This window comes from Mesoplodon mirus, assembly GCF_964341445.2.
Source record: "Mesoplodon mirus genome assembly, chromosome: 7".
Lineage (NCBI taxonomy): Eukaryota > Metazoa > Chordata > Mammalia > Artiodactyla > Ziphiidae > Mesoplodon > Mesoplodon mirus.
The window spans coordinates 81,333,324-81,359,550 of NC_138983.1; the positions used below are offsets into that span (position 1 = coordinate 81,333,324).

At 36.3% G+C, this 26,227-nt stretch overlaps 1 protein-coding gene and 1 long non-coding RNA gene across 10 annotated transcripts in view; one reads left to right on the forward strand and one right to left on the reverse strand.

The window, feature by feature from the left end:
- LOC309808830 (forkhead-associated domain-containing protein 1-like) overlaps positions 1-26,227 on the reverse strand; it is a gene marked incomplete at both ends in the record, with an annotated part of 1,104,685 nt that overhangs the window by 438,446 nt on the left and 640,012 nt on the right. The gene's annotated exons all lie outside the window — the stretch shown is intronic.
- The window catches only part of LOC309807104, a 125,475-nt gene that overhangs the window by 52,179 nt on the left and 47,069 nt on the right, over positions 1-26,227 (forward strand). The window contains exon 3 of one of the 9 annotated variants that reach the window (XR_014294500.1): positions 18,275-19,479. The exons of 7 other annotated variants lie outside the window; for them this stretch is intronic. This is a non-coding gene — a long non-coding RNA (uncharacterized lncRNA). One more of the 9 variants, XR_014294501.1, reaches the window with a different exon arrangement.

The window sequence follows — 26,227 nt, forward strand, 5'->3', positions numbered from 1 at the left end:
TTTTTTCTGTGCGCGCGCCTGTCACTGTTGTCTCCTCTCCTGCTTCGGAGCTCAGGCTCCGGACGTGCAGGCTCAGCAGCCATGGCTCAAGGGCCCAGCCGATCCGCGGCATGTGGGATCCTCCTGGTCCGGACACGAACCCGTGTCCCCTGCATCGTTTGGCACTGGAAGGCTTCCAGAAGCCTCCCCCTTCCATTGCAGCTGAGGAAGCAGCTCCTCAGCTGAAGGTGTGGGTGAGGTTGGGGGTTTGAGAATAGGCAGTTGGAAGAACTCCTCAGTCTGGAAGTCACGATGTGGGAGGGAATCTGAGTAGCTCATGTAACGTGTGTATAGATTATTCACTAAATCTTGAGTTAGCTCTTAAGATTGAGAAGAAGCAGCATTGGGGAATAATAAGCGAGCTGTCCTCCACATCCTAAGACACGGTACCAACTGAGACTATAAATCTGCAGGTCCAGATTCATTCACAGATGGTAGGCTGATGGGAAGCTGTTAGCCAGAGTTAGGGGGTTAGGGAGCAAATCCCCAACTTAGATTCTGTAGAGGGTAACAACCTGCCTCTCTCATGCAGGGGGAGATGGAATTCTCAGCTCAATGCCTCAGGACTCCGGTCCATTATCATGGCTGTTGTAATCTGTTTCTGAAGTGGTCTTTTCTACAACATTGAAAAAAGTGACTGCATTATCCTGAACATTTTTATCAAGTAACAAATCAGCTGATATAAATGCATAAAGTTGGCTGAAAGCAGGCCAGGATTTCAAAGCCCCTTCGGCATGTCTAGGTTGGGCACACGTCATGGAGCCTAAGAGTTTATTTAGATGGGGAATCTTAAAAAGCTGCGACTAAAAGTGACCATGAAATGATCCAACTTTTAAGTTTGAAAAAGGCTCATTCTTTTTCATATGTAAAAAAGCATTAACTGAGTCATTAAATGAGCTTTTAAAAAAGCCTCCTGTCAAGAGAGTGACAGATACAGAACTTTAAACCCATGCCTCTGGGGCCAGTGCTCTTTCTGTCATAAAATGTTTCTCCCTAACATTTGATGAATCAAAACATACACACACACACACACACACACACACACAATGTTAAGACCCAGTGTTCACTCTTCAACTTGCTTTCAGCCATATGGAAACTTTATGGATTGAGTCTTTCAGATATTATTTCAGAGCAGATAAGCCAAACGCTATTTCTCTCACCTGGCTCCAAGCCCTGTTTAGTCTTCTCCAACTGGGTGTAATTATTCACTAGGGATCTCACCTATTGTTCAACACTCAAACTTGTGATGGCCATGCTGTGGACTCCATTGTCTTGAGAGGAAAGTTTACACACCAAAACATTTGGGTGGGTGAAAGGAACACAGGAGAGGAGACTAGAGGAAAGGTATCGGTAAATATGTAGTGAGTTGTTGCTTTTCTACCTTGATTATGCCTGAATGGCTATTTTTATTAACATGAGCTTGTGCTACATGCTTGATGCATGACACACGCAGACTCCCTTAACTTAGAACATAATTGTGGCACATGTATCTCCAGCTACAAATATAGATACCAAAGAGCCTAAGGAGCTCTGAGAGTCACATACCTTCATTGATTTTTTTGACTTTTTCTTTTTGTGTGAGAATTGAATAGAAATAAAAGCTAAAAAATATCCCTTATTCACCTAGCAATTTCTTCTCATCTTCCTTTTCTCAGGTAACATCTCTAGGAATCCTCCCATACCCAGGAAAAGATAGTTTCTCCTGCTCTTTACAATCAAAACCCCCTGGGCAACCCTTTCTCATACCTTTTATAGTAGAGTGTTGAATTGTGGATTTACTTGTCTGAATCTTCTTTAACCTGTGAGAAAATTGAGTGCAGGGGCTGAATCTTCCAACAGTGTATCTTCCAGTGCCAAGCACAAAAGAGTCAACTAACATGTGGCTTTAAAAAAAAAGTATCTTGGGGCTTCCCTGGTGGCGCAGTGGTTGAGAGTCCGCCTGCCGATGCAGGGGACACGGGTTCGTGCCCTGGTCTGGGAAGATCCCACATGCCGCGGAGCGGCTGGGCCCGTGAGCCATGGCCGTTGAGCCTGCGCGTCCGGAGCCTGTGCTCCGCAATGGGAGAGGCTACAACAGTGAGAGGCCCGCATACCGGAGAAAAAAAAAATTATCTTGTACATATTGTAAGTGTTCAATACATTTGTACATCAAATACATGAAATAATCAAGGCTGAGAAATATGATAGGAAAAAATTAATATTAAGGAGGATTTATAAATTAGTAGAAAGGGGATTTTAGGGAAGAAATCATGATTTAAGATTATTGGTTTTTTTTAACCTGGTATATGTTGCGGATTGCTATAGAAGAAAAGGCAGTTCAATACTTTGAAAATGTGTGAAGTCTATATTCATTAGTTCATCAGCTAAAATAAGGTGGTATGCCCATAGCTGCTCATCTTTCAAAAATTTTCATAAATGTCAACTTGTTGAAAATATTTTTGAAACTAATTTTTCTTTACCTTTTAAATTCTCTTGGAATTAAACATGGTGATTTACCACTAAGACCTTCAAGATGTATTAATTTATTTAGGCCACCATAATAAATTTGAGAGAGTCTTTGTACAGAGATGCATTTTAAAAAACACAGTTAATCACCCAAAAGTAATTTATAAAGGAATGCAAATTTTAACCATTACTCATAAAAAAAAGGTGAAAAAAGGAATTAAATTCATAAAAAGTTGAACATTCCTAAATCTTCATCCCCCTACTCAATTTTCTTGTAGTTCACAGTGCTGCAGAATTCCTAATGCAGAAATCCTCAATTATATCCAGCACTTTTTGGCTTTTCCCTTTTCTTTACAAACCCTCCATTATTTTCTTTTTCTGTTTTTTAAATATCTTTTTTGGAGTATAATTGCTTTACAATGGTGTGTTAGTTTCTGCTGTATAACAGAGTGAATCAGCTATATGTATACATATATCCCCATATCCCCTCCCTCTTGCGTCTCCCTCCCACCCTCCCTATCCCACCCCTCCAGGTGGTCCCAAAACACCGAGCTGATCTCCCTGTGCTATGCGGCCGCTTCCCACTAGCTCTCTAGTATTCTGTACTTGGTAGTGTATATATGTCCATGCTACTCTCTCACATCGTCCCAGCCTAACCTTCCCCCTTCCTTGTGTCCTCAAGTCCATTCTCTATGTCTGTGTGTTTATTCCTGTCCTGCTCCTAGGTTCATCAAAACTTTTTTTTTTTTAGATTCCATGTATATGTGTTAGCATACAGTATTTGTTTTTCTTTTTCTGACTTACTTCACTCTGTATGACAGACTCTAGGTCCATCCACCTCACTACAAATAACTCAATTTCGTTTCTTTCTATGGCTGAGTAATATTCCATTGTATATATGTGCCACATCTTCTTTATCCATTCATCTGTTGATGGACATTTAGGTTGCTTCCATGTCCTGGCTATTGTAAATGCAGCTGCAATGAACATTGTGGTCCATGACTCTTTTTGAATTATGGCTTTCTCAGTGTATATGCCCAGTAGTGAGATTGCTGGGTCGTATGGTAGTTCTCTTTTTTGTTTTTTAAGGAACCTCCATACTGTTCTCCATAGTGGCTATACCAATTTACAGTCCCACCAACAGTGTAGGAGGGTTCCCTTTTCTCCACACCCTCTCCAGCATTTATTGTCTGTAGATTTTTTGATGATGGCCATTCTGACCGGTGTGAGGTGATACCTCATTGTAGTTTTGATTTGCATTTCTCTAATGATTAGTGATGCTGAGCATCGTTTCATGTGTTTGTTGGCAATCTGTATGTCTTCTTTGGAGAAATGTCTATTTAGGCCTTACGCCCATTTTTGGATTGGTTTGTTTGTTTTTTTGATATTGAGCTGTGTGAGCTGCTTGCAAATTTTAGAGATTAATCCTTTGTCAGTTGCTTCATTTGCACATATTTTCTCCCATTCTGAGGGTTGTCTTTTCGTCCTGTTTATGGTTTCCACTGCTGTGCAAAAGCCCCATAGCAGTATTGTGAGTGTCACTGAAGCAGACTTGGGTCCACTTATCCACGTGCAATAAACCCAATCTCCTGACACTGGGTTGTGGTGAAAGAAAGTGCCGTGTTTTATTGTAAGGCACCATACAAAGAGTCCGGGACAGCAAGTACTCAAAAAGCCTCATTTTCCTGATGGGTTTCAGCAAAGTGTTTTTAAAGGCAAGGTGAGGGAGGGGAGTCGCAGGGTATGTGATCAGCTTGTGCACAGTTCTCTGTTTGGTTGATGGTGAGGTTTCAGGACAGTGTCACAGGGGTTAACGTCATCAATTCTTTGGCTCCAGTAGGCCTGGGGGCTATGTGCTCATGGTCATTAAGTAGTTAACCTTCCATTTGGTGGGAGTTTTAGCATCTGTAAAGCAGGAAATGTGCATCAAATACTGTTATCTATGTACTTCAGAGAGGAGCTAAAGTAGAGGATATGGGGGAGAGTTCTATCCTAGGAAGGCCCCATAGGGTCCTCCTCTGTTACATGAGCCCTGATGTTCTTTCCAAAATCCTCTTAAAGTTGAAGACAGACAGATTGGGTTTCCATTTTTTTGCTACCAAAAGCATCCTAACTTATACACTTAGCATAAAAATACTCTACTAATTTGGTACCTGCTCAGAGGTCTTGCTCAGGGCTGTACACAACTCCAGCTTGTGTCATTCACATTGACATTATTATGAATGGTACCCACTGGAGTTGTGCAGTCCCCAACTTTCATAGTTGTAAAAGGCTGTGCTGCTTTGTATCTGCTCATCTTTCCAGCTCCCCTTCAGTTGTCTTACATATGTGAGCTACAGTTGAGTCAGTTCCAACTACTTTTGCTCTCCAGAGGAACCATGGTATTACTTGGGCTTTTTGTGATCACTTTGTTCCCAATGCCAAATACAGATTCTTCACAGTTTGTTCATCTGACAGAGTCGTGTTTATTCTTTGATGGTCTTCTCAGATATCACCTTTACTCTAAAACTTTTCTGGTCACATCATTTTCCTGCCATAGACCCTAGGCACTCATAGTAAATGACTTTATCAAATGTAAACATAGCACTTTGTGTACATTTCTATCAATGCATCTCATGATGGTTTTATGTTAGTCTTCTGTACTGACCTATGTGCTTTTTGAGCAAACAGATTTTTCTAATTGTGGCCTAGTAGAGGAAACCCTAGCACACAGCAGATGCTTAAAGGACTCTCTCTTTGTGGACTGTTTAATGTATTCATTAACACTCATAATTCACTGAATGAACCAAATCATTTAATATTTACAGTTTTCCACAGCAAGATCTTTTTCGACCCACCGCCTAGAGTAATGAAAATAAAAACAAAAATAAATAAATGGGACCTAATGAAACTTAGAAGCTTTTGCACAGCAAAGGAAACCATAAACAAAATGAAAAGACAACCCTCAGAATGGGAGAAAATATTTGCAAACAAAGCAACTGACAAGGGATTAATCTCCAAAATATACAAACAGCTCATTCAGCTCAATATCAAAAAGACAAACAACCCAATCAAAAAATGGGTGGAAGACCTAAATAGACATTTCTCTAAAGAAGACCTACAGGTGGCCAACAAACACATGAAAAGATGCTCAACATCACTAATCATTAGAGAAATGCAAATCAAAATGACAGTGAAGTATCACCTCATACCAGTCAGAATGGCCATCATCAAAAAATCTACAGACAATAAATGCTGGAGAGGGTGTGGAGAAAAGGGAACCCTCCTACACTGTTGGTGGGACTGTATATTGGTACAGCCACTATGGAGAACAGTATGGAGGTTCCTTAAAAAACTAAGGATAGAGCTACCATATGACCCAGCATTCCCACTCCTAGGCCTATATCCAGAGAAAATCTTAATTCGAAAGGATGAATGCACCCCAATGTTCACTGCAGCACTATTTATAATAGCCAGCACGTGGAAGGAACCTAAATGTCCATCAACAGAAGAATGGATAAAGAAGGTGTGGTACATATATACAATGGAATATTACTCAGCCATAAAAAGGAATGAAATAGTGCCATTTGCAGAGATGTGGTTGGAGCTAGAGATTGTCATACAGAGTGAAGTAAGTCAGGCAGAGAAAAGCAAACATTGTATAGTACCATTTATGTGTGGAATCTAGAAAAATGGTAGAGATGAACTTATTTGCAAAGCAGAAATAGAGTCACAGATGTAGAGAACAACCTTACTGTTACCAAGGGGGGAAGGGGTGGGTGGGATGAATTGGGAGATTGGGACTGACATATATAACTACTATGTATAAAATAGGTAACTAATGAGAACCTACTGTATATCACAGGGAACTCTACTCAGTGCTCTGTGGTGACCTAAATGGGAAGGAAATCTAAAAAAGAGCAGATATATGTATATGTATGACTGTTTCACTTTGCTATACAGCAAGAAACTAACACAACATTGTAAAAGAACTATACTCCAATAAAAATTCATTAAAAATTTTAGAGTTTTCAATCCCCCATTATCACATATATCCAGATGCAGCAATATTTACTTCTTCTATCAGCTGCCAATGTCAACTAAAAAAACCCAAACAATAGCAGCATAGTAAGGAGAAACTTTACTCAAAAGGGTAAGTGCGAGGAGGGGCCTATTGCAATTGGGGGAGGAGAACTATTGCATTAGGGAGAATGCTGTGACCGTAAGATCTGCAAGCCTCTCAGTGGTTAATCAAAAGGGGTTTTTCTTCTCTTGAGAGGAAGTAACAAGGGTATTAAGTGTAGGGTGTGGGAAAATGGGATAAAAGAGTAGCTTGAGTGGATGGTAGATCAGAGAATATTTTACCCTGAGGTCAGATGTTCTTAGGAGAGATTATATGTTGACTCAGTCTGACAGTGTGTCAGAGTTCTGGAGCCTGGAGGAAGGAGTGAAACTTTACAGTTTGATTAATAAGCAGTTTGTTCCAATTGATTAGTAGGAATAAACACTTCAGATGATAATTTATGAGACAAAAAAATGGCAATTTGGAATATCTTTGTCTGGCATTGCCATAGGTAAACAAGAGGAGGCATCTGTGGTGGTTCTTAGGAATAAGCTGTTTTCCACAACACAAAGGGCAGAGGGATATCTTAACTTTTGCTGTTTTCCAGGATTCGAGGGCTCAGGTAAAATTCCACATTGTCACTAATAATAGTTTTCAGTATCGAAGGACACAATTAGACTATATAAAACTTTATTTTCTTTTGCAGTGGTCATCACACAGCCAAGCAAATGTATCCACTTGTTAAATTTAATTACCTTTTATCTTAGAGAGTTCCCCCAAATTAAATAGGTCGGAAATTTTTATAAAGAATCAAATATTGCTTTCCTGTCTGAAAAGTGTGGACTGAGTATCAGAGACTTATCAGATTCCTTTCAAGCTAAAGTCACCTTCATTCACTTGATAAGACTGTAGAGGGGGCTTCCCTGGTGGCGCAGCAGTTGAGAGTCCGCCTGCCAAGGCAGGGGATACGGGTTCGTGCCCCGGTCCGGGAAGATCCCACATGCCGCGGAGCGGCTGGGCCCGTGAGCCATGGCCGCTGGGCCTGCGCGTCCGGACCCTGTGCTCCGCAATGGGAGAGGCCACAACAGTGAGAGGCCCACGTACCGCAAAAAAAAAAAAAAAAGAAAAAAAAGACTGTAGAGGGCACAGTTGGACTGAAACAAAGCTTGAGTGAAAGAGTGTGAGAACTTTATTACACCTAGCTAATACCCAAATGTGTGCTGTCAGTGATTCATATCTGCCTTTCAGAGCAAAGATCTTTTAAAAAATCTTTTTGAAAGAGGGTTTTCTTATTTGTCACTTTACTTTCTTTTTAATTAATCCTAACAACATTTCATGTGAGAAAGTGTGTTTGAAGAGATAGAATTATAAATGAGTCCAGCATTATTGTTACAGTCCCTGTATTAAAGTGTTACTGTAAGCTAAGGCAAGGAAGTCAAAGATAGTAGATTAAGAGAAAACTGCTGGGGCAATGAGCAAGCATTATTAAAAACAAGTGACAGGTTTGTATTACTCTATTGGAAGTAGCATATAGTAGTGGAAAGACTAAGGAATTAGTTGGGCTATCCGTAAGCTATTTGAAGCACAGCTTTTCCAAAGCTAAGTACAGTTTTCTCTAATCATCAGCTAATTTGTGGTTTCAAAATCCTGTAGTGTTCTTGATGCAGTTACCACCAACATGAAGCATGCCCTTCTTCCTAATGGTCTACTCCTCCCCTTCCTTGTACTATATGTGCAAAACAAATGACATATACGAACTCTTTATGTTCTCTTTTCACCCTGCTTTCATTCCACATTGCACCAAGATTTCATTTTCCACATCAGTAATGGCTTTATAATTTCCAAATTCAAAGGTTTTTCTTCTGTTTCATTTACCTTAAAATCTCAATTGCCTTTGATTTTTTGCTCCTCACAGATGACTCTTATCTTTTTGCTGTAATTGTATTGACTATGTACTACCTGTTACTCTTTTCACATATTTAGCAAATCAGTTTGTTACTTTGAGTGCTTCTTTTTGATTTTTCCCATTCCACTATTTTGGGAATTCACCATACTTCTGTATTTTGTGTGCTGGTTCTCCTCTATCAGACTATTGATTCAATTTTATGTTTCCAGCTAAAACCTGCCATTGGATTGGCTATTACCTCAGTGGGAAATGGCTATGGTACCCATGTAATGTACTCTCACTAAAGCCCCAACTTTGTATTGCTAATTGCCTTCTAAATATTCATAAATGGATGTCTTGCTATTCCTTGAAAGATAGCTATTCAAAATCATTTTTCTCTCCAAACCTAGTCCCTCTTTCTGATTTTCTCATTCTTCTATCTCTGCCATAGCCTTTAGATAGAAAAAAATTTTGACTGTTTTTTCAACTAACACTCTGTAGGCTCCTTGCTATCCTCCTAGGCCAGGTCTTTGGGCCAAGGTAACTAGTCTCTGGATCCATTAGAAAGTCCAAGGGGGCAGAATTTTCTTTATGCTTTGTTCATTAATGTAGCCTAATCACAAAGGATGATAACTAGCTCAATTAATATTCATTAATAAATGAATGAGCCCAAATACCCAAAGTTAGGTTCTCCTATTATTTATTTTACATTAATTACCAGATGAATATTTTTAATACCACTTTTGTATTGCTGCTTTTCTAATCAGAAACTTCATTGAGTCTATTTTGTCTCTTTTTTTCTGACTTTTAAGATTGTCCATTTTTCTATTCTAAGGAGGTCCTAAGAAAGTGAATTAATGTTGTGGGTAAGAGTGAATGTACTGGAGTTAAACAGCCTGAGTTTGATTATTGTTCTTTCATTTACTAACTGGGACAGATATTTAATTTTTCTGTGCCTTGATTTCTACGTCTTTAAAATTGAGATAATGATCACTGGATTGATGTTAGGATGAAATAAGTTAGTGCGTCTTAAGCACTCAAACAGCGCCTGGTATTTAATGAATGCTCAATATGCATTATTATTATTATTATTATTAACCTCTACATTTGAAAAGCATCTGTACAGTCAGTGACATCCAGATGTTTAATAGAACATATCCCATCTTTCAAACAAAATTTTACATGTAATCCCAATAACTTTATGAAATACAAAATAAGTGTGGCTTTGATTATTTGTACCCTCCGCTCTTTCATAAACTCATAAATGTCCTTGACAAAATCCCCAAACTCCAAGAACTACAATTTAAAAACCACTGGTCTCAGTAACTTTTTTTCTTTTTTTTTAATATTTATTTTTTTGGCTGCACTGGGTCTTAGTTGTGGCATGCAGACTTCTTAGTTGTGGCATGCGGAATCTTAGTTGCAGAATGTGGACTCTTAGTTGCAGCATGCATGCGGGATCTAGTTCCCTGACCAGGGATCAAACCCGGGCCCCCTGCATTGGGAGCACAGGGTCTTACCCACTGGACCACCAGAGAAGTCCCTGGTCTCAGTAACTTTTGATGTAAGTATTTACTGATTGACTAAGTCATGTTGAAAACCATTAGATTGTAGAAAGAGCAGGCATTTTAATAATACATCTATTATATTGCCTGTCTCAAGTGAGGGTATTATAAGACAAGGAAGTTACATTTGAAAATATTATGTAACACAGACAATTTATATCTATTTTAGTAAATTTAGATCAAAGGAATAAACTTTTTTTATAATAAATGAGGGGTAAGTTTGAATTACAAATCATACTTAAGGAATCAAAGTGTTGTGTTATTATAATTGTCATATATAGAATAAATTATTTGCCCTTTGAGCATTTGGAGATGACTTAAAACATTATTTGTTTCTGAACTAAGCCTATAAGATGTAAAAAGCATTTTCTAAATGATAATATTGATACTAACAATACTTATCCTTTTACTTTCAACTCTGTAAGCTTAGTAAAACTTCAGCCTTTATTGATATCCCCATATCTAAAAGATATTTATCTCTACTGCTATACTCCCATGGTTTGTTACATATGTGTGTACTCTAACACCATCACAGTTTCCCCCACAAGCATATGCACTAACAGAGTTTGTATCCTATCTATCTAGTTTCCTTTAGGGTCTGATAAGGCCAGTTGAAGATGCTTCCTAAATGCTAATTGGGTGTATTGGCAGAACTCTTGGTTTTAAGCAACATGATATGACTTAGATAACTTTAAGAAAATGAATTTATTACAATGATATAGAGTAGCTCACAGAATGGTTTGGAGAGTCAGAGAACCGTGGGTCTAAACTATCAGCCAGGAGAAATGTCTAAACTTATTTCATGGTCTGATGTGGTGAAGATGAGATTGCCACTACTGCTGGTTTACTTGATTACTCTGCAGATTGTAATGCTGAGCTCACAAACACAGAACGTTAGATGCTGCTGGAAAGAGGATATTGCTTCCACTAGGGTTCTTTTGTGTGACCAGAATCGATTCTACAATTGCTGTTTTCCACTCACTCACTGGCAGCTTTTAATTGCAAATCTGGGGCATATGCATCCAACTGATAGAATTCCGTTTTTGCGCTAATGCCCTAGTTTCAAAGGAGGCTGAGAAAACAAGTACTTGAGATGTTTAGCTTCTATGGTGAAAGGTGGGTTTGCCTCATAAAGTGGGAGATTCCTAAAACATAGGGAATGGACAAGGTTCATGCAATTTATCTGTGACTTTCAGGCAGACATGGGTCTTGCCAAGACACTTTGGATAGTCTATTTACTGATCTGTAGGTTCTCTGAGCATGATGTCATTAAAATAGAGGATAAGTGTGATGTCAGAAGGTCAAGGTCCCTATGAACTAAGCTGTGATGTAGAATGAAAAAGTTGAGACAATACGGTGAAATTAATACTGCTGCCTAGTGATTTGCAAGCAAATTGTTCTGGTGTTCTCAGCTTTTTAGAGTAAAGGAATAAAAGCATGTGCCTAATCAATAACTATCGATTACTTAGAAAGCAAAGCAGGTTCCTTAGAACCTTATTGATTTGTTCTAGTGAAGAGACCACATATAGAACGGCCTCAATTTGCTGTCTCTAGCTGATCAAATTTATAAGTCTTCTGTTTTACTCCTGAATACTCTGACTTCTACACGAGACAAATTGAAATTTTAAAAGGGAATATGATAGAAATCACCAACCCTGAATTTGTAAAATCTTCAGTAGTGAAACTAATCACTGTGATTCTCTTAGGGATTTAATCATGCTTTTGACATATTATTATAATAAATAGAGGAAGCTCTTGGGGCTTTTATTGGGCTCTTCCTAATAAAAGTACTATTCCCTGAGACATGCAGCCAAGATGGTGATTCTGCTTGTGGCTGAGTGTACTACTTTAATGATATACTAAGAAACTAATGAAATATTTATGGAATTTTGGGGCATCCTATTAGACCTACTGGGAGGCAGACTTAAGTCAAACTGCCATTTATCATTTCATCTTCATGTCTCCACCCTGACTAGTGGAGAATAGTGGTATCGAAGGTACCAAGAATCAATACAGGGAAGGGTAAAGAGGTTGGGATGGGAAAAATTGACTTCCATTTTCTAGGTAACTCTTCTTGGCTAAGTCATTACATGTCTCCAATCATGGCGAAAAAAAAATGTTACTATATATCGTAAAATTGACTTCTCTTTAGAAAGATGGCAAGTGAGGGTTGGAGAGTCCTTTCTTTATTGGAATCTACCATTATATCCTCATCCCGCTACAAAGAAGTCCAGTTCTTTTTCAGTCAATGCCCCATTCCAAGATGCCAATTAAACTCTCATAATAAAGCAGTCATCAGAATTAAATGTTTAGTGTTATTCTATCTCAACCTGTGGATGCAAGAAGTAAGTCTTTTATCACATTCACAGAAAGTTAATGATATTTTGGCATTATCTTGAGCTGGGAATTTAAGACTGGAATATTACATTCTTATTACATTGGTTTATCCTGTTGTCTTTATTTTAAATTTATTTTATTAATCTATGAAAAGAAATTTTATTGTGGTAAGAAAACAATATGCGATCTACTCTCAAATTTTTAAGTGTATAATACAGCCTCTGGCAACTGTCATTCTATTCTTTGTTTCTATGAGTTTGACTATTTTAGATATCTCATGTAAGTGGAATCACGCAGTATTTGTTCTTCTGTGACTGGCATATTTCACTTAGCATAACATCTTCAGATATATCTATGTTACTGCACATGGCAGATTTTCCTTCTTTTTTAAGGCTGGACAATATTCTATTGTATGTATATATCACATTTTAAAAATGTATTCATCCATCAATGGATATTTACGTTTTGTCCATATCTTGGCTATCATGAATAATGCTGCAGTGAGCATGGTAGTGCAGAAATATCTTCTAGATCTTGGTTTCAAATCTTTAGACTATCTACACAGAAGTGGCATTGCTGGGTCACGTGATAATTCTATTTTTAAGGTTTTCAAGACCCTCCATACTATTTCATAGCAACTGTACCATTTTACATTCTTACCAACAGTACCCAGTAGTTCCAATTTCTCCACATCCTTACCAATACTTTATTTTTTTATTTTTATAATAGCCATCGTCACAGGTTCGGGATGATATCTCATTGTGTGGTTTTTTTGTTTGTTTGTTTGTTTTTTGGGGGATTTTTTGGTCTGCACTGTGTGGCATGTGGGATCTTAGTTCCCTGACCAGGGATTGAACCTGCATCCTCAGCAGTGAAAGCACAGAGTCTTAACCACTGGACCACCAGGGAATTCCCTCATTGTGGTTTTGATTTACATTTTCCTGATGGTTAGTGATGTCGAGCACCTTTTCATATATCTGTTGACCATTTATATATCTTCTTTGGAAAAATGTCTGTTCAAGCCCATTGCCCATTTTTAAATTGGGTTATTTGGGGGTTTTTTTTGCTATTAAGTCATAGGAGTTTCTTATAAATTTTGAATATTAAGCCCTTATCTGATACAGGGTTTGCAAGTATTTTCTTCTCTTCCATAGGCTGCCTTTTCATTTTGTTGACTGTTTCCTTTGCTGTTCAGAGGGTTTTTAGTTTGATGTAGTCCTACTTGCCCATTTTTGCTTTGTTGCCTGTGCTTTTGGTGTCATATAGATAGGACATCGTTGCCAAAATTAGTGTCAAGGATCTTTTCCCCTATGTTTTCTTCTAGGAGTTTTACAGTTTCAGATCTTATGTTTAAGTCTTTAATCCATTTAGAGTTGATTTTTGTGTATGATACAAGAGTCCAGCTTCATTCTTTTGCATGTGGATATCCAATTTCACCAACACCATTTGTCAGTTCTGAGAAAGAACAAAGTTGGAGGCATAAGAGTTTCTGATTTCAAAAAATATATTACAAACCTACAGTACTCAAAACAGCATGGTACTGGCAAAAAGACAGACGAATGGAACAGAATAGAGAGACTAGAAATAAACATATGCACATACAGCCAACTGATCATTGACAAAGGAGCTAAGAATACAATTGGGAAAGGATGCTCTCCCAGTGCCCTTAGAAGTAACCATGACACCCTACAGATTTGGAATATTCAGGGCCTCCATACTTTTTTAAAAGATAAATTTATTTATTTATTTTTGGCTCCATGGGGTCTTCGTTGCTGTGCACGGGCTTTCTCTAGTTGTGGCGAGTGAGGGCTACTCTTGATTGCAGTGTGCGGGCTTCTCATTGCGGTGGCTTCTCTTGTTGCAGAGCACAGGCTCTAGGCTCATAGGCTTCAGTAGTTGTGGCACACAGGCTCAGTAGTTGTGGCTCGTGGGCTTAGTTGCTTCCCGGACCAGGGCTCGAACCCGTGTCCCTTGCACTGTCAGGTGGATTCCTAACCACTGCACCACCAGGGAAGTCCCAGGACCTTCATCCTTTTACATGTGAGTTACTACTTGGTTTTCCCTAGTCAGGTCACTAGTAGGCTTTAAGTTCCAGGAGACTCTAAGGTTGATTTTTCTCAATTTGTTTCTTATTGCCAACTAGGGATTTACTGTCTTCAGTGCCAACCAGGCTAGATAAGTGATGGCAATTTCCCCTATATCCTCAATGATCTGTTGTCTCTGATCTCTCCTGGTATCAATTTTTATGTTAGAGCAATAGATGACTTACTCTGGGTTAATTAAGTAGAAAATAAACTACTAAAAAGATATTGGACAGTTTATGGAATCTCTAAATAAAAGATTCAAGAACCAGGATTGGTGTTTGGAAGTTTAAACTTATGCCTAGGAATCATGCTGTAGAATTGGTCCAGGGAACAACCTAGTGCAAGAGTCACTGGGCAGAGACACTTCAGCTAGAACTACAAATATCAATGATAGGGGATGCTAAATACAGTAATATGAATCACTGATACATTTGTTCTGGATACTGAAAACAGTGTGTGCTTTCCACTTCCAGAATATATTCTAAGCAGTCTTTTCTTCTTGTCAGTAGCTTCTAGTCCAGTCTCCAGAATGGATATAACTGATTGTCAGAGCTAAGGTCATATGCTAGCCTATGGCTTTAAAGGTTACTCAGAGATTAAGTAGCTGGCATTTTCAATCTCAATAACGAGAGACAGATTCTTCCTCATAAGATGGGGATTTCCATAACTTATATATGGGTTCATACACTGGACAAAAACGAAGAGTAGAACTCTCCATTAGAGTTTATTCATGAATAAATACCACATAAGTCATAATTTTCTTTACAATAATATTTTGGAAACAAGAATAAGGAAGTTATATATATATATATATATATATATACACACACACACACACACACACACATATATATACACACACACACACACACGCATATATGTATATATGGGTGTGTGTGTTTATAAATTCTGACTTTATATAAAGTAGGCCTTTGTTTTTTACTGTGACTGTTCTGAATGCAGAATGGGGATTCTTTTAGTTACAAAGAGGAAAATGAAAACTTTTTTCTGAACTAAACTACATGAAATGTGAACATGAAGATTAACATCATCTCTGAGGCAGGAACCTCAAAATTATACTCCTTCTCAATCAATGTTATTGTCAGTTCTTAGTTTTATTAATTATTAAAGGAAAATATATATCCAAGACATTACTGCAAATAAATATTTTAGAATATGTCTGGCTTTTCCTGTACAGTGAAAACATTTGTATAATATGAAATGTAAGAACAGATATTTTTCCAACGTAAGTTCTCGTTGCTCATTCTCACATATTATAACCATATGTAATTACTGTTAAGTGAAAAGCCTGAATTAGATGAGTAAATTGTTAGAGCCAGTGGTAAGAAAATTATTATATATATTTTTTAGCACAGTATTTAAATTTTATATTTAAGAAACTTTTGAGGGACTTTTCATCTAGCTAGTAAGTGAGTTAATTAAAAACAGAGGAACGTTGTGAAGAGTGACACCATGGTGTTTTTAGAATCAGAGGGGTATGAATTCAAATTATTCAATGATAATTTTTGAGATCCTACCACAGCCAGGTACATGGCTTTTACATTTTCTCTAGGAATTTCATTTTCATCATCTAAACAATAGATATAAAACATTTAACTAATGAAGTTTTTGAGAGCAGAGCAAATCTTCAAGGCAAGACACAAAAAAGGTGAAAACCTTTCCAAGTAACTTGACTATGTTCCAGAGCAAAACTCAATAATATTTATAGAAATACAAAAATATTCATCACTACTACAAGGCAAAATTAATAAGTTATGGCATCCAACCAAAGACTACCAGGCATACAAAGGGTCAGGGAAAGATGAACTATAATAAGAATAATCACTTGAGAGTGACCCAAAACTGGCCCAGATGTTAGAATGAGAAGATAAGGAAGTCAAAATAGCTTTTATAATTGTACCACACATGTTAAAAAAAGTTATGTCGAAATATAGAAGATATAAAAAAGAACCAAATTTAACTTCTAGAGATGAAAGCTACAGTTATTGAGATCAAAACAAAGCAAACAAATCATTTGATAGGTTTTGTGTGTTTGAAAGTTTGTTGTTTGAAAATTTGTTACATTTTTTCTACCAGTTAGACCTGGTAGAAGAAACAGTGTTTCTGGGTAAGAGATGATAAAAATACCAGTCCTCCAGTTAGTTCACTGTCACTCTCAGAGAGCTTAAAAGAGAACTCAGTGTGGTCGAACAGTAGCCCAGAGAATAAGTTGGAGGGGGTTATTGCTGGAAGTGACAAAAGTAAGACATGGCTTCCACTTTGGGGTGTCTTCTGTTGTAAAAGAGGCAAGAATGAGGATGAACCTTAAACTCTTCCCATGCTGAAGCCACAGAGTGAACCCATCCCATGTTATTAGAGGCCACTGATATCAGATGCAGAAGACCAGGATCATAACTGCTAATGGGCAGCTAATTGTGCTTGTAGTCAGAGGAGGGTCTCCCTCTTTTCCCCTTTTTCTTTTTAATTCTAAACTCAGGGTTATAATTAAACAAAACAGGAATTTAGAGAAGAGCATGTGGGAAGCTTTTTGGCTATTTGGAGTTGTTGCTTTGAACAAATATCCCCCCAATAAAAATAATAACATAATAATAGTAGTACATGAAATGTCCATATATTGACTTAAATGAATTCTTTAAAATTAGATGTAGTTTTTGGTCTAGACTGCAAAAGCATTAAATTTCCCTTGTAGCAGTTACTGAAAAAAAATTAAACATTTAAATTTCTTTACTTCATCAAGATTGAATTTCTCAATCAAACCACATATGATTAACCTGGTTTTCCAATGTATCTTTTATAACAGACACATAATCTGCTAATAAACATGGCATTGTTTTCTAAATTATTTTTAATGACATACATGATAGAACATGAGAGGATCTTGGCCCATTTAGCAACCCCCATACTTTTATTTTAATGGAACATATAGTTTAGATAGAAAATATAGCCTAGTGGATTTAAAAAAACTTATCTTTGGAAATGAAAACTAATGGAACTGAAAGATTATGTATAAATTAGAGACTATAAGGATTTGATTTATTTGAAGTACAGAGTCCTTAAATTGTGCTTCTGGTTAATAAACTGGCTTTAGACATTGGAGAAAGGTCTGTCATTTCTTCTACTACAGTCTGGTATTTCAAGAGCTACCAAGAAAACACTGCTGAATGGCTTTAGGTCTCAGAAGTTAAGACACAAGAGAAGTCAGATATCACCACTATGATGGTAAATTCCCTCTATGCAAAACAATTTTAAAAAATTCCACTTCTCTCATTAGAATACCACAGTGCAGAACTTCCGTGGTGGCGCAGTGGTTAAGAATCCGCCTGCCAAGGCAGGGGACATGGGTGCGAGCCCTGGTCCAGGAAGATCCCACATGCCCAGAGCAACTAAGCCCGTGTGCCATAACTACTGAGCCTGCATGGCACAACTACTGAAGCCCACGTGTCTAGAGCCCGTGCTCCACAACAAGCGAAGACACCACAATGAAGAGTAACCCCCACTCGCCGCCACTAGAGAAAGCCCACGCGCAGCAATGAAGACCCAACGCAGCCAAAAATAAATAAAAATTAATTAATTAAAGAAGAAAAAAGAATACCACAGTGTAATGTCATCATCTCCTCAAGAAAAAGTGCCATATAATTCTGTTCTCTGTCTTCAGTGTTATGCAGTAAGACAAGATCTGTTTTCTCCAAGTCCCCCCTCCCTTTTTTTGGTTATTTCCCCCTCCTAGAAGAGAGCCTTAGCTTAGATGAGAAAATAAAGTTTCTATTATCATAACACCAAATAAAGGCTATCAACATTTGCAAGGGAAATTTTGATTGTAGATGTTTAACTGCAAGATTAAAACATATTTCCGTAGGACCTTCAAGGTACCTGACCTCTCCCACAGCGTATCTTGCTGAGAAGATGAAAGGAGCCTATTGACTGCTGATCAAGCCTTGCAGAGTAAGAAGACAGCTGAAAAAACCAAGGTCATGGTGAAGAGGAGAAAAGTTAGGGAAAACCTACAGAGATGCAGCTTTAAGCTGAAACCTGTATAGACTTTAAATGGAAAAGAGGAAAACACTATCCATGCTCTCCACTGTTCTCTATGTGTTTTGTATTGTAAAGTAGGCTTTTCTTCTAGTAACAGACCCACTTTCATGCTCTTCCAGATATTCAAGTCTACATAAATAAGGATTTATATACTTGTGGTCTTGTCTGAGATTACTGTACTGTGACATAACATATGGCTGTGCCTCCATCTAAGACTCCCATAGAAATTAGCCAAGAAATACTCCACCGTTTATCTAAACTACCAGATTGTTGCTGAGGAAGGGGAGTGCTCACAGCTTTTGTAAATTGATGTAATGAATACTCTTTCAGCAGGGGAGTAACTTGAGAAAAGTAGTAATCTTGGCCTGGAAGCACTGGCCGAGAGAATGCCTGGTTTAACATGAATGCCTAGGTTAATGCTTTCTTGTGAGTTTATTAGTTTCCCATAGGAAAATTTCACAAGCTGTTATCAGGCTATGAAGAGAGGGAAGAAGTCTGGGGAAGGTCATATGTGTGTCTGCATCATCCAAAATGGATGATAGAAGGGAAATTAGATTGTTTATGAAGACGGAGGAAAAGTCCCTGAATGATATGGCAATATTGATGGGGGCAATGCAGTTGATACAGTATTTGGCTCCAGCTACATTTGAAACAGGGCTTGAAACTAGTGAAAAGACAGCCAGTAGGTACGTGAGAAGAAGAATGCATTATTTAGGAATTCATGATTCTCTGCCATTCTCAAATAATTCATTGAATAATTAATTGAGAGGATGGGTAAGGGAAATTGATTAAGCTTTAGAGAAACTGATATAAATTATTTAGTGGACAGTGTATGTTATGATTGATTTAAGAGATTTTCAAGGGTAATTTTGACTTTACTCCCTTAAACACTATTTTCCACTGATTTTAGCACCTAATCAAATATCAGAGTAATATTTGACTCCAATTTATGGACAGATTTGAATATACAAAATCTTAAGTAACCTAAGAATGGAAGGCAAGTTTAAAGAGAAGTTATAAGGTATGAATACAAATTTTTCCTCTCAATAAGCAGTGCAAAAGGAGAACTACAGCTGTAGAACCCTAGAGTTTGTAGAGCTTTTCAGTGTGATTGAGCCATCAGAGATCAATGTTTTATGGTACCATAGTAGGAAATCCTATATTATGATATCGTAGTATCGAAGTTAGTAATCTTATTCAATTGTGATGGTATTTTAAAAGACTAAGAAGATTAGGATGTGTGTGTGTTTGTACTAAAGGAAGTTGAAGAAGAAACTATTAATCATTAATTTACTGTATCCCAAATTCAGAATTCAGAAGTTGGCATGGTATCGATTCAGGAATTTTTTTGTCTGTGTTAGACTTAAGGAAGGAGTGAATATTATTTGATACCCATAGGAAGACTAAACCTAAAGAGAATATAAATACTTTTTTCTAGGGAGATTTTTTTTCCTTTGAAAAAATGCTTCAGGGTAACACTAGAGTCTAAACTCTTTGGGGACAGTGGCTATTGGTGAGAGTATTTGGAAGTGTAGGTATAGTTAAATAATAAACTTGATTCTTGGAGTTAAGGACTCTGAAAAAGCAAGAAAAGTTACTTCTCTAAGGGCAAGATCACCTTAAGGAAGTTAATTTGAAAATGTCATTTAACAGGTGTGAGTTTTGACACACTTCAGTGAATATGTGCACCATGTTGTTTATTGACAAGGGGAAAAAGAATTACTATGTCATTAACAAGACCACTTCTTACCAATCTGAAAGAACTAAAGATATTTGGAGAGTTCAGATGGTATTATAATTGATTCATCCAAGATTACTCCTAGAGTGAAATAAGTGGATTGGCATTCAGCATCTATTTGATCTATAGTCATTTCCCTTTATTCGAGGTTTCATTTTCTACTGTTTCAGTTACCCACGGTCAACCGAAGTCCAAAAATATTAAATAGAAACTTCCAGAAATAAACAATTCATAAATTTCTGAGTAGCGTGATGAAATCTTGTATCATCCATCCACCCACCGGGGTATGGACCATCCTTTTGTCTGGCGTATCTCACCCCTTAGTCACTTAGTAGCCATCTTGGTTATAGAACTGACTCTCAGTATCACAGTGCTTGTGTCCAAGTCACCCTTATTTTACTTAATAATGGCCCCAAAGCAAAAGAGGAGTGATGCTGGCAATTTGGATATGCCAAAGAGAAGCTGTAAAGTAGTTTCTTTAGGTGAAAAGGTGAAAGTTCTTGGTTTAATAAGGAAAGAAAAAATCATTTGCTGAGGTTGCTAAGATCTATGGTAAGAATGAATCTTCTGTATGTGAAATTGTGAAGAAGGAAAAATAAATTCATGCTAGTTTTGCGGTCACACCTCAAATTGCAAAAGTTATGGCCACAGTGCATGATAAGTGCTTAGTTAAGATGGAAAAGGCATGAAATTTGTACAATAAGATATTTTGAGAGAGGAAGGGACCACATTCACATAACTTTTATTATAGTATATTGCTACAATTTTTACATTTCATTATTAGTTATTGTTAACCTCTTACTGTGCCTATCTTATAAATTTTATCATAGGTATGTAAGTATAGGAAAAAAACACAGTATATATAGGATTTGGTGCTATCTGCTGTTTCCTGCAACCACTGGGGTCTTGGAATGTATACCCTGAGGATAAGGGGGCTACTGCATTTTCTAGTATACCTTCCTAAGGCAGAGGTTAGAAGTTAAGAAAAAAAAATCCCAAACCCTCTTTCAGCTTGGGATCTTTATATAAAAGAAATTCCACAAACTCAGTGCATTTATGTGAGACTTGGAATTTGAAAATAAGGAAAGGCAGTTATCCTGGTGCTTTAGCTTTTGTGGCCAGCAAGCATCGCTGTGGAGACATAAGTATTCATCTGTAGCATCATTCCTGTGTACTTAACTCCCTAGGTAGTAAGCACAATAGCTGTTTCTCTTTGTGAGTTTAGATGGAAAATCTATAGACTCTATGTACATTTAATGAAAATTATGAAGCAGTAACAATTGTTACAATCACACGGGTCAAGAAATGGAACATTGGCAACAACCAAGAATCCCCTCCATGCCTTGCATCATCACAAAACCCTCCCATAGCACAAACAATAACCACTTACCTAACTTTTATGTTAACCCATTCATTGTTTTTCTTTGTAGATTTATTACTTATGTGCACATTCCTGTAATACTGTTGATAGATATTTGTGTTGTTTTCTATTTATGGCTGTCATGAACAATGCTGAACAAGATACATGTTTATATATGTATCCTAGTACACAGGAGAACACATTTCTCTAGGGAGTGAACTACTGGGTTACAGGGAAGTTTCAGGAATGAGATGCTGAGTCACAGAGAAAATATGTCCTTAAACCACAAGATAATGACAAGTGGTCAAATCAACTTACACTTCCAACAGTGGTGGTGACTCATATTTAAATTCCTTGACATTAGTTGATATCATTTATTTTAATATTTCCTATCTCATCTGTGTGTAGTGGTACCTCATTATGGTGTGAATTTTAGTTTTCATGATTACTAGTGAAAATATAAATATTTTACAATTTTAAATATAGTTATTGGCTTTTGGGATTTGCTGTTTTTTGAAGGGTCTGTTGAATTTTTGGCCTACTCTTCTATTTGGGTTATTTGCCTTTTTATTCTTGCTTTTAAGAGTTTATTTCATTTTTTAATTGAAGTATAGTTGATTTACAATATTATATTACTTTCAGATGTGGAACATAGTGATTCAATATTTTTATAGATTATACTCCATTTAAAGTTATTATAAAATATTGGCCATATTTCCTGAACTGTAAATATATCTTTGTAGCTGATTTATTTTACACATTTTATACCTCTTTATCCCCTACCCCTATCTTGCCCCTTCCTCCTTCTCTTTCCCCACTGGTAACCACTAGTCTGTTCTCTATAACTGTGAGTCTATTTCAGTTTTGTTATATTCATTCATTTTATTTTTTAGATTCCACATATAAATGATAACATACAGTATTTGTCTTTCTCTGTCTGACTTATTATTAATCATAATACCCTCCATGTCCATCCATGTTGTTGCAAATGGCAGGATTTCTTTCTTTTTCATGGCTGAGTAATATTTCTCTCTCTCTGTGTGTGTGTGTGTGTGCGCGTGTGTGTGTATCATACCACATGTTATTTATTCATTTGGCTGTTAGCAGGCACTTAGGTTTCTTCCATATCTTGGCTATTGTAAATAATGTACATAATGCTGCTGTGAACATTGGGTGCATTCATCTTTTTGGATTAGTATTTTCGTTTTCTTTGGATATATACCCAGGAGTGGAATTGCTGGATCTTATGGTAGTTCTCATTTTAGTTTTTGAGAAACCTTCATACTGTTTTCCATAGTGGCTGCACCAATTCATATTCCTACCAACAGTGTACTAGGGTTCCCTTTTCTCCACATCCTTGCCAACATTTGTTATTTGTAGTCTTTTTGATGATAGCCATTCTGACAGGTATGAAGTGATATCTCATTGTGGTTTTGATTTGTATTTCTTTGTTGATTAGTGATGTGTATCTTTTCACGTGCCTATTGGCCACCTGTATGTATTCTTTGGAAACATGTCTATTCAGGTCTTCTGCCCATTTTTAATTGTTTTTTTAATATTGAGTTTTATGAGATGTTCATATATTTTAGATATTAACCCCTTATAGGTCATATCATTTGCAAATATTTTCTGCCATTTAGTAGGTTGTCTTTTCATTTTGTCAGTGGTTTCCTTTTCAGTGCAAAAGCTTTTAAGTTTATTTAGGTCCCATTTGTTTCTTTTTGCTTTGGTTTCCTTTGTCTTAGGAGACAGATCCAAAATAATATTGCTATTATTTATGTCAGAGTGTTTTGCCTATGTTTTCTTCAAGGAGTTTTATGGTTTCTGATCTTGTATTTAGGTCTTTAATCCATTTTGAATTTATTTTTGTATATGATGTGAGAAAGTGTTCTAATTTAATTGTTTCACAAGTAGCTGTCCAGTTTTCCCAGCACCACTTATTGAAGAGACCTTTTTCCTATTGAACATTCTTGCCTCCTTTGTCTTAGATTAATTGACCATAAGTGTATATAGGTTTATTTCTGGTCTCTCTATTCTGTTCCATATGTCTGTTTTGGTGTCAGTACCATACTGTTTTGTTTACTGTAGGTCTGTACTAGAGTCTGAAGTCAGGGCGTGAGATACCTCCAGCTTTATTCTTTTTAAGTTCTTTTCATATTTTGAATAGTAGTCTCTCTATTGGTTTTATATGTTGCAATGATCTTTTCAGGTCTGTGGCATGACCTCTCTTTTAACTATCTTTGTGTTTTCTTTTGTTGGAAAATATTTCTTAATTTAATGTGGGTAAATACATCAATCTTTTCCTTTAAAGCTTATACTTTTTTCCATCTTTCTACTTTGTGGCTTAAAGATAGCCTCCTATATTGTCTTTTAAAATATGTTTGGTACCATTTCACATATAGGTCATTAATCCATCTGGAAATAATTTTGTTTACAATATGATACAATTTTAATTATTTTTTCTTTATGGATACCCTAGTGCTCAGCATTTTTTAATTGAAAAGTTTGTTATGTCTTTGTTGAGGTGCTGTGATACCTCTGTTATACAGAGGTGCCATATGTATGTGTGTGTGTGTGTGTGTGTGTACATATATATACATATGATTTTGTTTTAATAATATATGTTTTGGTTTGTTTTTCTGTGTCTCTATTAAGTCTTCTTTTGGTTCATTTGTTTGTCTCTATATCAAAACTGCACCCTCTCTGTTACTGTAGCTTTATAAGAACACTAAATATTCAGTAGAACAAGTTTTCCCACATTTATATTATTCTTCAAGTGTGTGGTGGGCTTTTGTAATCTGTATAAATTTTTAAAGAAGTTTTTCAGGTCCAAAACAAAATCTTTGGCATTTTCACTTAGATTTTGCTTACCCTATAACTTAATTTTTAGAGACTTAACATCTTTTCACTATTAAGATATCCAACTTATAAACACAAAATATATCTCTATTCATTTCTGATTTCTTCAAGGTCTTTGAAAAACTATTATAATGTTGTCTGTAAAGTCTTTGTATATCTTATTGGATTTATTGCTACTTCAGCTTTTTGGTGCTATCTAAAAGGATTTCTTTCTTTTTAATATTACTTTCTGTTTGATGCTATTATATAAAAACACAATTTATTTTTATTGATTTTTATCTAGAAATCTTACAAATCTTACAAAAACTCTTACAAATCCTAGCAATTTCCTGTACATTATTTTGTATTTTCTCTGTACACAACAATATCATATATAAATAGAACAAGTTGTGTGTTTTCTTTTCTAATCCTTAGACATTTTAGTTCTTTTTCTTGACTTTCTCCACTGGCTAAACTCTCAAGTACAATACTGAATAGAGTGGTGACAGGGGGCATCCTTGTCTTCTTCCTGATCTTTAAATCTTTAATCATCTCACCTGTATCTATAATGTTACTCTATGGTAGATAGCTAATTTTCATTTAAGAAAGTTTCTGTTTCTACTTTGATAAGATTAGCTGCAGGTTTTTGTAAAATCATACATGACTGCTGAAATTATAAGAAACTTTGGATTTAATTTTGTGTATCTTTAATTTTATTAATTTTGTTATGTAAAATAATTTTGGTTGTCTGTCATGAAATTAGCTTTTTATGTTGGACTCAGTTTGCTTATATTATATTTATCATCTGTTTTCCTGGGTAAGGTCACCTCTAATTATCCTTTCTTATACTGTCCTTTCCTGTCTTGAAATGAAGAAAATATTAAAAAGTAGTTGAATAGTGTTCCCTCTTTCTATTCTCAAAGAGTTTGTGTACTACTGGAATTCTTCCTTTCTTTAGAACACACTAGTGAAAAATCTTGGATTTCAGCTTTCTTCATGGTGAGAATAGTGAGTGCTGATTCAGTGTCTGTAATGTATAAATGTATGTATAAATTTCTATTTCTGTTTGAATCTACTTTGATATTATATTTTTCTAGGGGACTGTGATTTTTATAAAATTTAAAATTTATTTGAAAACACTTTGTTCATTTTTTCCTTTGTAAAGTCTGTAACATGTATGTGATATATGACCCTTTTACCTTTCTGATATTGGCTTCTTGTCCTTTCTATCTTTTTTTTTTTTTTTTGGTCTTGAGAAGACTCTCAAGTAGATAGCCATTTTTATTAGTATTTTCAAAGAGCCAAGTGTTAGCTTTTGAATTTATATTGTTTATTTTCTATGTCATTAATTTCTGCTCTTGCATTTATTATTTACTTCTTCCACTTTCTTTGGGTATGTCTCTTGAAGATAGCACATAGTTACATGTAATTTTATACAATCCGACACTTATTTTCTTTTCATTTGGAGCAGCCAATCCATTTGCATTAAATGTAGTTACTAATTTGGTTTAAATCTTCCTTTTTTAACTACTTGTCTAAATTCTTTCATATTTTTCTTTTTCTTCTGGAATCGTGAAATATTTATAGCAGTCTACTTTGACTCTATTAAGTTTGAAACTGTAAGCTCTGTTTTATTATTTAATGACAATTTCTGTCAGAATTTACTAAATATTTATAAAAATATTTTTATTTTTATAAATATTTTTATAACAAACCTTGCTGGGAACCTGTAAATCAATACTTGTAATCTGTGTCTCTCTCTCTCTCTCTCACACACACACACACACACACATATTTGAAAGGAAACTTATTAGAAATTAATTAAGTTTGCAACATAAGAA